Genomic DNA, 11,893 nt, shown 5'->3' with positions numbered 1-11,893 from the left:
GGAGTTTGAGACCAGCCTGAGCAAGAGCAAGACCCCGTCTCTACTAAAAATAGAAAGAAATTATATGGACAGCTAAAAATATATATAGAAAAAATTAGCCGGGCATGGTGGTGCATGGCTGTAGTCCCAGCTACTCGGGAAGCTGAGGCAGGAGGATCGCTTGAGCCCAGGAGTTTGAGGTTGCTGTGAGCTAGGCTGATGCCACGGCACTCTAGCCCGGGCAACAGAGAGAGACTCTGTCTCAGAAAAATATATTATCTCAAACCTAATATGTTCAAAGTATTGTCATTTCAGTGTGTAATCAATATAACAATTATTGAGATGTTTTACATTCTATTTTTTATACTAAATCCCCCAAATCTAATAAGTATCTTCTAGCACATCTCAATTCTTACTACCTATATTTCAAATAGCCACAGGTGGCTGCTGTATTGGACAGTGCAGCCCTAGAGGTATCCTGCATTACTGATGATAATCTAGAGACTTCAAGATTATTTGTAAAGAGAGAATGGTTTTCATGCAGAGATCCAGTGATAATTTGAAAAAAACAAGAAAGGTATATGTTGATTTCTGTTCTATAAATGCACACTCATCTCTGTGATCTTCACTTTTTTTTAACAACTAATTTTCACATGACCCTGAGGAATTTTTTAATGTACTCAAGGAATTTCATTTTTAGGTCTTGGCAGTTAAATTACTATGGTCTGCTCACAGAGAAGGTGTTTGAAATTAACATAGCAAAAAGCAATTTTGAGACTAGCCCTTAAAGAAGAGAGGATTTTAACTAAGATTAAAGGTTATGTCCTTTATCAGGAAACTGCATCCTGTCCTCATAAAGGAACAGCTGTGCTAATCTACTGTAATAGAGCTATCTGATTATTATAATTATTGAACTAAAGCTACTAGCAGTAGCTAGTAGAAATTACAATGTCATAGATAAAGACCTACAGTTTGGGAGAATCTTGGGGTCTTGGGTGGGCTTTTTTGGTTTGGTTTGATTGTGGGTGGGATAGAGGTTGTCCAGTTTGGGATAACACAATCATTTGAAGTATCACCAGGATTCTTACTCTATAGCTTTTTGGTGAGTTCCCATCTGCTATCAATTGCAAGAGAATCTGATTTATCTTATTTATTTATTTATTTTTTGGAGACATGGTCTCTTTCTGCTCCCTAGGCTGGAGTGCAGTGGCATCATCATAGCTCACTGCAACCTCGAACACCTGGGCTCAAGTAATCCTCCTGCCTCAGCCTCCTGAGTAGCTGGGACTACAGGTGCACACCACCATGCCAAGCTAATTTTTCCATTTTTTGTAGAGATAAGGGTCTCACTTTGTTGCCCAGGCTGGTCTCGAACTCCTGGCCTCAAGCAATCCTCCTGCCTTGGCCTCCCAAAGTGCTAGGATTACAGGTGTGAGCCACTGTGCCCGGCCAAGAATCTGATTTATTCCACAAAGTATTTACTTTCCAATTTTTACAATTGTACTTGTAGCTGGCCACTCAGCTTTTTTGTGGAATTAAAATTGCTCTGCTGGAGCACAGAGGATATTTAGAGCAGTGAAACTGTTCTGTATGATACTCACAATGATGGATACATGTCATTAGACATTTGTCAAAACCCACAGAATGTACAAGATTGAACCCTAAGGTAAATTATGGACTTTGGGTAATAGTGATTGTTCAGTGTAGGCTCAGTGATTGTTACAAATGTACCACTCTAGTGCAGGACGTTGATAGTGGAAGAGGCTATGTATGTTTCGGGATGGGGGTATGTCTCTATACTTGAAACTCTCTGTACTTGGCACTCTCTATACTTTGCACTCAATTTGCTGTGAACCTAAAACTGCTCTATAAAATAAAGTTTATTAAGTTAAAAAAATCGCTCTGTGGCTGTAGCACCTGGAAAAATATTTCTTCCCTGGAAACACCATATCTCCTCTGCAGACCCACAAACCTAAGTAAGAAAGAAAGAAAGAAAAAAAAAAAAAACAGCCTCATAAAGTCAGCAGGAAGGAAGGCAGGTGATTGATTTCTCTGTTATTGTTGATTGTTCTTGGAAATCCCCCTTTGGTAATGGTGACCTTTTGTTTTAGTCTTCCTTTCCCTGGGTTAAAATTATGCCCTTGGGATGCAGGTGTCCTTACTGGGCCTGAATGCTTTTCTACCCTGTCTCCTCCTTATTTTCTTTTCCTTTCCTCCTGTACAAATAGATCCACAGTTGGGGGAAGTGTTACTATTAGATCCACTGGACTGTTAGGGGCATTGTTCCATGGCAGGCCCCCCACACAAATGTCCAAAAGGGATAGAAGCCCTTACCCGTGATCCCTAAAATGAGTCCAGACCACCTCCCACTTCACAGGTCTGTCTTGCTCCCTTTGTTCTCTGACTCTAACCTTGGCTCGGGTTTCCCAGGCCTTCATGATCTGCTTTGAACATTTGTCCCTGTCTCAACCCACAGCCTTTTCCATTCCCACATTCTGCCTCCAGCCCCCAGCACTAGGACTGCAGTAAGAAACATCTCCACACTACAATCAGCCAGGATACTCCCCCCCCCAGCCACCAATAGATCCTGGCCTGGATTAACAGTCAACTTGAAAGCTTAACTTGGTTACCAATGGTCAGTCTGAGTTCTCGCTTCTTCAGCTTGAAGAACAGCTCTTCTCAATAGTGGCAGGTTCCTTTTTCATTCTCGTTCAGCAAAGGAGCAACTCTATTTCTGAATGTTAAACTCTCAACATGTGCATTGATGCATATCTTAGTTTAAGTTCTGCCAAAGACAAAACCTCAGATAAAGACTCAGGTCTGGGTGCAGATAACCTTTTTGAGAGGGGAAGCTAGCAAGTAGGAGTGAGGGAGTAGGGAGAGTGAGAGGAGGAAAAGCCCAGGAAGGGCTATATTATTCCTCCGGTTACTGTTGGGGGCAGCCAGGGCTTGCTCTTGCTGGGGACCCTCTGAGGAATCATGTAGAATATACCCCAGAATTGTGCCCCTGAAGAACCAGAGGCGAGGGCCTTTTCCCACTGACTTTCCCCTCCTCTCATGGTTGCGGGTTGCCCTGGGGGTGTTAACACTCCCCTGCTCTTGGGCTGCTCTGTGTATGGGCCAAGTGAACTACTGAAGCTTCAGAAAAAACCCTGAGGTGGAAAAGTTGAAGGGATCTAGAGGTGCTTGAGGTGGGCACTGCCAGCATGCGTGGAGAACGTCCACTCTGGCCACAGCTGAAATCCCACACTGGCTGAGGGGACGTGGCAAAGAGCCCTGATGGCATCTGCTGCTATTCACAAATAGTAATTTAAAGCTGTTTTCCTCACCCACCTCAAAAAACAAAACCAAAACGTTTAACAATGGAAACAGCCCCATGACCTGATATAACTTCTGCTGCTGTTTTTCACATCAGGAAGACGGAACACCCAGAGACAGCAGCGTGCACGCGGTCAGGGCGGGGCCAGTGGAAAGAGCCCTTCCACTGGAGTTCCTCATCCTCATCTTCCAGCTCCTGCGTGTTCCTACGGTCAGTGAGTTTCACTAGCTAAAGTCAGACCAAAAAGACGGTCAGCCCAGCCCTGTTGTCACACTCTTCCTCAGAGTCTTTAAGGAAGTTGACCTAGAGGTGGATGGAGCTTGGAGATAAGAACTTTCCCCTCTTGTCTAACCTGAGGCTTTGAGAACATTCAAAGCCAAGCTGCAAAGTGGTCCAAATGGGATCACAGTTATTTCCACAGTAGGGCAATTCCTATGGTGATGTCTTCAAAGCTAGAGAAGACAAGGGTAGAAGTTCGTCCTCTTAGAAAGAACTCATTGGGAAGAACTCGTAGGGGCAACCAAAGCAAGTCTGGATGACTGCCAAGAGCTTGAGTCTGGACAGGGGAAATGTTGGGGGTCTTAGCAGGAAGCTCTTGGGGTGCCATTTACAGGAGACAGCTCACCATGTCAACAGATGACTTTGTAGGCTGGGCGCAGTGGCTCACGCCTGTAGTCCCAGCTACTCGGGAGGCTGAGGTGGAAGGATCACTTGAGCCCAGGAGTTCAAAGCTGCAATGAGGCAGCACTCACTCCAGCCTGGGTGAAACAGTGAGATCCTGTCTCTAAAATAAATAGATAAATAAATACATTTTTTAAAAAACACAAAAAATTGGCTTTCTAAAGCCTGTAACTCTTAAGGGTATTTGCTTTAAATTACGGTGCCAACTATAGGATTCCTGAAACATCAAGATTATTCTTAAAAACAATAGACAAACAACCCTGACTATGGGATAAGTTAACTTGGGAGATCTAGTACCTTTGTTAGTAGTTGGTGACATAGCTTGATCTTTTCAATGTGGACTGGATATACTCACAGACATTCATTATTCATCATAGCTACCATGTATAGTACTCAGAGTATGAACACAGACCTTGCCTACTTTGGCTAATTTAACACACAGCTGCAAAGTAGATCTATTATCACCAGCTGACAAATGAGGCGACTGTGGCTCACAGAGTTAAATGACTTACTCAGAGTCATGCAGCTTCATTAGTAGCAAAGCTGGGACTTTAAAATAGTTCATGGGCAAAGACAGAAATATGGCTCCTGTTATGATCACGTAGGTATCTTTCAATAGCTCCCAGGAAGGCAGGCAATCTAAGAGATCAGCGTGTGCCTCTATAAAATAGTACAGCTAATGGTTCAGCGCTTAGACTCTGGGGTCAGATAATCTCTTTTGAAGACCATCAGGGAGTGGAATTAGATACAAAATTGTCTTCATGTCTTCTTTACAGTCCATGCTTAAACATTATTTTTAATAGCAATAGATTCTCTGTGTTTGAGTATGAATTTTTTCGGCCTGGAAGTTTGTCATAAGAAACTAAATGTTTTCCAGAAACAAATAATAGAACATTAAAACAAAAATGATATCCTTTTACAAGATACATTTGTGTCCTGATCATGAAAATCTGCTTATGTTTTGGGTCACACATTTATATTGGGCAGCAAATTTTTGATGTTTGCATGAACAAGCTTCCTTCAAAAGTGTGGAAGGAAGAATTTGTGTGCACATGCAGCAGAAACGAAACTGTTGGCTTTAAGGGTTTGAAGGTCTCCTTACAATGTGGAGAAACCCATATGAAAATCTCCACTTGCCTCTCTGTGGCTAAACTAACTCTCTCTCTCTCTCTCTCTCTCTCTCAGCTATAGACAGGGATTTCTGTTACGTTCCGTCCAGTTTCCCACTGAGCCATTAGAAAGAAATTCCTCACTGGGATCCTAGACAAGCAATGGGCTGGTACATAGCAGGTGCTTCACAGAAGTAGTACTCCTCAGGATTGAAAGGGACTTCAAAGGCCACGAGCCTGCAGTGGACATCTGTGGCTTTGACCTTTTCATTTTATACCAAAACTTCTCAAAATAGGTCTCTCTCTATTTGCTGCATCCACTTGCCCACATCCCATGGTCCTCAAGCCCCTCTAATCAGAGTGTGGTCCCCTGCGCTGAAATGGCTCTGGTCAAGGTTTCATTTTTCTTTTTCTTTTAGAGCTAAGCAAATATGAATGAGGGTCAAGGTTTCAGAGACCTTGAGTCACCAAGTTTGGTGGTCGCTTCTCTGTCCACCTGTGCCTCCACCACCCAGCAGCGTCCGATGCAGTGGACCACTCCTTCCAGCTTGAAATATTCTTTTCAGAGCTTTCTCGGAATCACAGTCTCCCGGCTCCCTCCTGCTTCACCGGCCACTCCTTCTGCATCTCTTTTCACTGACTTTCTGCTGCTGGTGGCCTCTAATTCTCACAGGTGCTCTCCTCTCTCCACATCATTTCCCTGGAGATATCCCTTCCAGGCCTCTGGCTTCAAATACTATTATATCTCTTATATTTTCTGATGATTCTCAAACTTAGACCCTGAGGTCCCATCTCAAGTATTTAGCTGCTTACTTGTTTTTTTTCTTTTTTCCTGGATGCCTGACAAACATCTCAAAATTAGTATGTTCAAAACAGAACTCTTGGTGCTTCTTCTCCCAACAAGCTCACATTTCCCCCACCCCCCACAATCTTTGTCTTCTCAGTTAATGGGACCACCCTTCACCCAGTTGCTCAAGCCACACACTTAGGAGTCATCTTTGATTCTTCTTCTTTTCTCATCCCTGTGTCCAACAGCTCAGCAAGTCCTGTGGGCTCCTTCTCCTGACTGCGTATGCCAGATTCTTCCTCTTAGCTGTTTCCCCCTCTGTCCTCCCTCCTCTGGATTATTGTATGGCCTGCTACTGATTTCCCTGCTTTCATGCTTCTCCTCCTATAATCCATTCCCAGAGTGGATCTTTTAAAAATGTAGATCAGATAGTGTGGCTCACTCACTGGTTTAGAACCCCCCGCCCAGTGCCTTCCCATCACACTTAAAATAAAATTCAAATCCATAGACAAGACTTGCAAGTCACCCGATAACTTAGCCCAGGGATCATCAAAGTTTTCAGGAAACGTCCAGATAGTAAATACTTTAGAGTATGCGAGCCATATGGTCCCTGTTGCAAGCACTCAACTCTGCTGCTAAACTCGACCATAGCTAATACGGTAACCATGTGAATGTAGCTGTGTTCCAATAAGACTTTATTTACAAAAATAGGCAGTGGGCTGGGTTTGGCCTATGGGTCATAGATTCTGACCCATGATCCAGCCCCTCCCTGCCTTTCCGGTCCCACTCCACACCACTCTGCCTTCACTAGGCCGCGCCTTATCTGCCCCCGGCTGGGGTGGAGAGCCTCCCAGGATGGCTGCCACCAATGCCTTCCCTCCCTATACACTAATGTCACACCCTGGAATATGCTGGCCCGTGACGGCTTGTGGCAGAATTGGTGTTCTAGGATTTCTGAGCTGAGGCCATTAGAACATTGGCAGCTTTTGCTACCTGCTCTTGGAATCCCGCTATCATGCTGTAAGAAAGCCACGCAGAATGGCCACATGGAGGAGAACCGAGGAGCTCTGGGCCATAGCTCCCCCAGCCAGCAGCATCGACTGCCAGCCGTGTGACTAAGCAACCTTGCGTGTTCCAGCCTAGTCTGGTCTGCAGGTGACTGCAGCCAGCTAGCATCACATGGGACAGAAGAACTTTCTAGCTGAGTCTAGTCATCTCATAGAATTGTGAGAGATAAAATGCTTATTATTTTTAGCCATTAAGTTTTGGTGCTTTGTTTTATAGCAACAGATAACTGAAACACAGCTACCTTCTTTCTGTTCCTCAAATGTACCGAGCTCATTCCTCCATCAGCACCAGCTGCTCTCTCTGCTTGGAACACGTTTCCCCAGGTGTTCATTTGGCTGGTCCATTTCATCATTTGGGTCAACCTGTAGCACCTCAGTTTTCCATTGGAAAGTCACTCTTTCTGCTCATGTGGTTGAACCCCCTCTCTTTCCCCACCCCACCCTCATCTGGACTTCAGGATCAACTTATAATCCAGGGCAAGCCAAGCAGTAATTCTACACCACCCCCTTCCCCCACCGAGCCTCAGTTATTGATTCAAGGATGGGCATATGAGCCAAGTCAGTTCATTAAGAGTTAGTTCCAGGCTGGGTGTGGTGGTTCACGCCTGTAATCCGAGCACTCTGGGAGGCCGAGGTGGGAGGATCGCTTGAGGTCAGGAGTTTGAGACCATCCTCAGCTAGGATACCAGCTAAATGTCTTGCTTACACATAGAAGGGGCTCCTCATCGCTGGGTGCTCTTATCCATTCCTGAAGATAAGTGGAGCACTGTATTATTTAGGATCAGCTAAGCCACAGTAACAAATAGACCCAAAGGTTTCATGGCTCAACATGGTAAAATTTTATTTCTAGGACAGGTAACAAGAAATCAGGGTACTCAAGTTGGTGGGGGTGCTGTCCTCCACGCAGCCACTCTGCGATCTAGGTCCTTTCCATCTCTGGATCTGTTATTTTCCAAGGCTTCATTGTCATCTGTATCCAAAGAAGAGGAAAACATATAAAGGAGCCCATATGGGAAATGTTTGTGGGACAAGCAAAGTGGCATTTCACTGCCTCTTGCTTTGTCACAAAGCCACACCTAGCCAAATGGTAGGTAGGGAAATGCTGTTTAGTTAATTGCCTAAAGAAGAGGGGAATGGACTCGGTGGACAGCTTGTGGTCTCCACTATAGGCAGCTAAAGTCATCATGACACAAAATTAATTGCTAATAAACTGACCACACATCCCTTCCTTTCAAAACCAAGCTTCCACCCCTGCTCATTGTGTCAAGTCTTTGTCCATTATTCTTTCTATGGCTGTCAGGCTACAACAGTATAATGCAATGCAGATCACATAAAAATTAATGGCAAAGTGAAACTGACAGTCTTGCAACATAAGCAAGATTTCAAAAAGATTAGGAAAGCAATTTTGTGGAACTGCCCTAATCATTTGCAAAGCCAATGACGTATGAGGAAATGGCAGCACTAGATGAGAGAAAATTGATGAAGATAAGAACTAAAAAGATACTTCAAATGAGAATAATTTGAATATCAAAGAGGTAAGAGAGACACCTGGGAAAACTAACAAAGGCCTCAAATATTTTTGCCAAAATTATACTGTTTATGATTGTGCTGTGAAAGTCAAATCTGAATGGACAGATGTCATATTATATGATCATACAGCTTGACCAGAAAAAATGTGCAAACAAAAATTCCTTGATGGTTGATTGATTCATTTTTGTGATTACTGTTGGTATTTTAAGAATTAGCTGGCCGGGCGCAGTGGCTCACGCCTGTAATCCTAGCACTCTGGGAGGCCGAGGTGGGCGGATCGTTTGAGCTCAGGAGTTCGAGACCAGCCTGAGCAAGAGCGAGACCCCATCTCTACTAAAAATAGAAAGAAATTATATGGACAGCTAAAAATATATATAGAAAAAATTAGCCGGGCATGGTGGTGCATGCCTGTAGTCCCAGCTACTCAGGAGGCTGAGACAGGAGGATCGCTCGAGCTCAGGAGTTTGAGGTTGCTGTGAGCTAGGCTGATGCCACGGCACTCACTCTAGCCTGGGCAACAGAGTGAGACTCTGTCTCAAAAAAAAAAAAAAAAAAAAAAAGAATTAGCTGCTTGCAGTCCTCTTGCCTGGCTTTTCCTTCAAGGCTCAGTCTCTTAATGTTGGGATGCCCCAGAGCTTCATCCTGGTCCTCTTCCTTTCCACATCTCCCCTCTCCTAAGTGATTGCACTCAGTCCCTTGGCTTTAAATGTCACCTCCATGCAGCTGACTCTTTTTTCTTTTTCTTTTTTTTTTTTTTTTTTCTGAGACAGAGCTAGAGTTCATCAGAGTTCACTGTAACCTCAAACTCCAGGGCTCAAGGGAGCCTCTTGCCTCAGCCTCCCTAGGCGCTACGACGACAGGCATGCGCCCCTACGTCTGGCTGATTTTTCAATAGGTTATTAAATATGAAATTTCCAATTTCCTTAAGTACTAATTTTGACAGTTGATATCTCTGACAGTTCAGTCTAACACTTCTTGTTTTATTTTTATTTTTACATCCTTAGTCTTTCAAAACACACGTTGTGGCTTGTGACTATCTTTCAAATTTTTTTAGAGGAACTTTTGTGACACCGTGGATATGTCAAAAATTCATGTTATTTTCAAATATGAGTTCCATCTTGGAAACAATGCTGTGCAGACAGCTTGAAATATCAGTGAAGAGTTTGGGAAGGATGTGGCTAACGAATGCGCAGTACATGGATGGTTTGAGAAGTTCTGTTCTGGTGATTTGAATCTTGAAAATGAGCCACATGGGCCACCTGGGGCCAAGGTGGATAATGATGAGCTGAAAGCTGTAGTGGAAGTGAATCCATCTCAACCTATGTGTGAATTAGCAGCAAGGTTTGACGTTACTATTCCAACAATATTGGACCATTTGAAACAAATGGGCAAGGTAAAGAAGCTGGATAGATGGGTTCTGCATGAATTAAACAAGCACCAGAAGAGAAATCAACTCAGAGCTTGTCTTTCTTTGCTGTCACGACATAAAGATGAACCATTTCTACACTGTATTGTTACGTGTGATGAAAAATGAATTCTTTTTGACAATCACAAGCACAATGGCTGGAAAAAGTGCCGAAACACAGTCCAAAACTGAATATTCATCAAAAAAAGCTAATGGTGTCTGTTTGGTGGTCCAGCGCTGGTATCATCTGGTACAGCTTCATGAAACCTGGTCGATCTATACAGCGGATGTCTGCTGCAACCAGTTGGATGATATGATGAGGATGCTTGCAATTAAGCAGCTGAGATTGGTCAATAGGGGCAGGCCAATCCTTTTGCAAGACAATGTTCAACCACGTGTCACACAAACAACGCTGCTCAAACTACAGCAGCTGGACTTGGAAACTCGCTGTCATCCACTGTATTCACCAGTCTTCGTACCAACTGACTACCACTTCTTCCAGGCCTTGGACCACTTCTTACAAGGAGAAACATTCAATTCTCAAAAAGCTGTGGAAAATGCCTTTTGCGATTTCATCACCATTCACTCTCCAGGCTTCTTCGCTGCTGGCATAAAGAAGCTACCATTAAGATGGCAAAACAGTGTTGATAGTTTAGGTGCATACTTTGATTAATTATACTGCTTCTTGTTTGAGATAATAAGTTACATTTTTTATTCAAAATTGGACATTTCATATTTAATGACCTAATTTTTTTTTTTTTTTTTTAGAGACTGGTGTCTTGCTCTTGCTCAGGCTGGTCTCCAACTCCTGACCTCAAGCAATCCTCCCACTTTGGCCTCCCAGGTTCTAGGGAGGATTACAGGTGTGAGCCACTGTACCTGGCCAATAGTTTTTAAAATACAAGAAGAATAAACTTATAAGTTTCATTTTGCAGGGTAAAGTCCCAACAAAAATCTTTTTTTTTTTTTTTTTTTTGAGACAGAGTCTTGCTTTGTTGCTCGGGCTACAGTGAGTGCCGTGGTGTCAGCCTAGCTCACAGCAACTTCAAACTCCTGGGCTTAAGCAATCCTACTGCCTCAGCTTCCCAAGTAGCTGGGACTACAGGCATGCACCACCATGCCCAGCTAATTATTTTCTATATATATTTTTTGTTGGCCAGATAATTTCTTTCTATTTTTAGTAGAGATGGGGTTTCGCTCTTGCTCAGGCTGGTCTCAAACTCCTGACCTCGAGCGATCCACCCGCCTCGGCCTCCCAGAGTGCTAGGATTACAGGCGTGAGCCACCACGCCTGGCCCCACCAACAATCTTTTTGCACTATTTAATATGAAATTTTGGTTTCCTTTATAAGTGGATTTAAGTGGTCTTTCTTGGTACCAGTTATCTTTGAACAGTGAAGATCTCCTATCTTGCATATATCCTTCTTAGACTTTCTAGACTATTAAATCATGGAATAAGGAAATGAGAACAGTGCTGGCATGATTTGTTCTTGGTTAACCCAAGCTGGGTCACAATGATCTGTCATTTTTCTTCCAGGGGCACAGAAGTCCCCTCTCTCCTTTAAAATCCATGCTAAGGTGTGGTGTGGCTCATACTTATAATCCCAGAACTTTGGGAGGCAGAGGCAGGAGGATCACCTGAGGCCAGGAGTTTGAGACCAGCCTGGGCAACATAGCAAGACCCCACGTCTACCCAAAAAAATAAGAAAAATTAGCCAGGCATAGTGGTGCATGCCTGTAGTCCCAGCTACTCGGAAAGTTTGAGGTTGCAGTGAGCTATGATTGCACCACTGTACTGTAGCCTGGGCGACAGAGTGAGACTCTGTTACACTCATTGGCTTGCAGAGGATATAACCTTGTTCTTTTTAATGGAACACTTTTTCCATCTTCAGGATTTTAGTGCCATTCTAAATATCTGCTGGTCCTCTAAGACCACAGGTAAACATTGAAAGTCTCTTTCCTGGGTTCTCTAAGTGCTCTGGCGTGTTATTCATATGGGTCAAAAGACTTGAGTTTA

This window comes from Eulemur rufifrons, chromosome 7 (genome assembly GCF_041146395.1).
Source record: "Eulemur rufifrons isolate Redbay chromosome 7, OSU_ERuf_1, whole genome shotgun sequence".
NCBI lineage: Eukaryota > Metazoa > Chordata > Mammalia > Primates > Lemuridae > Eulemur > Eulemur rufifrons.
This window is presented reverse-complemented; position numbering follows the sequence as displayed.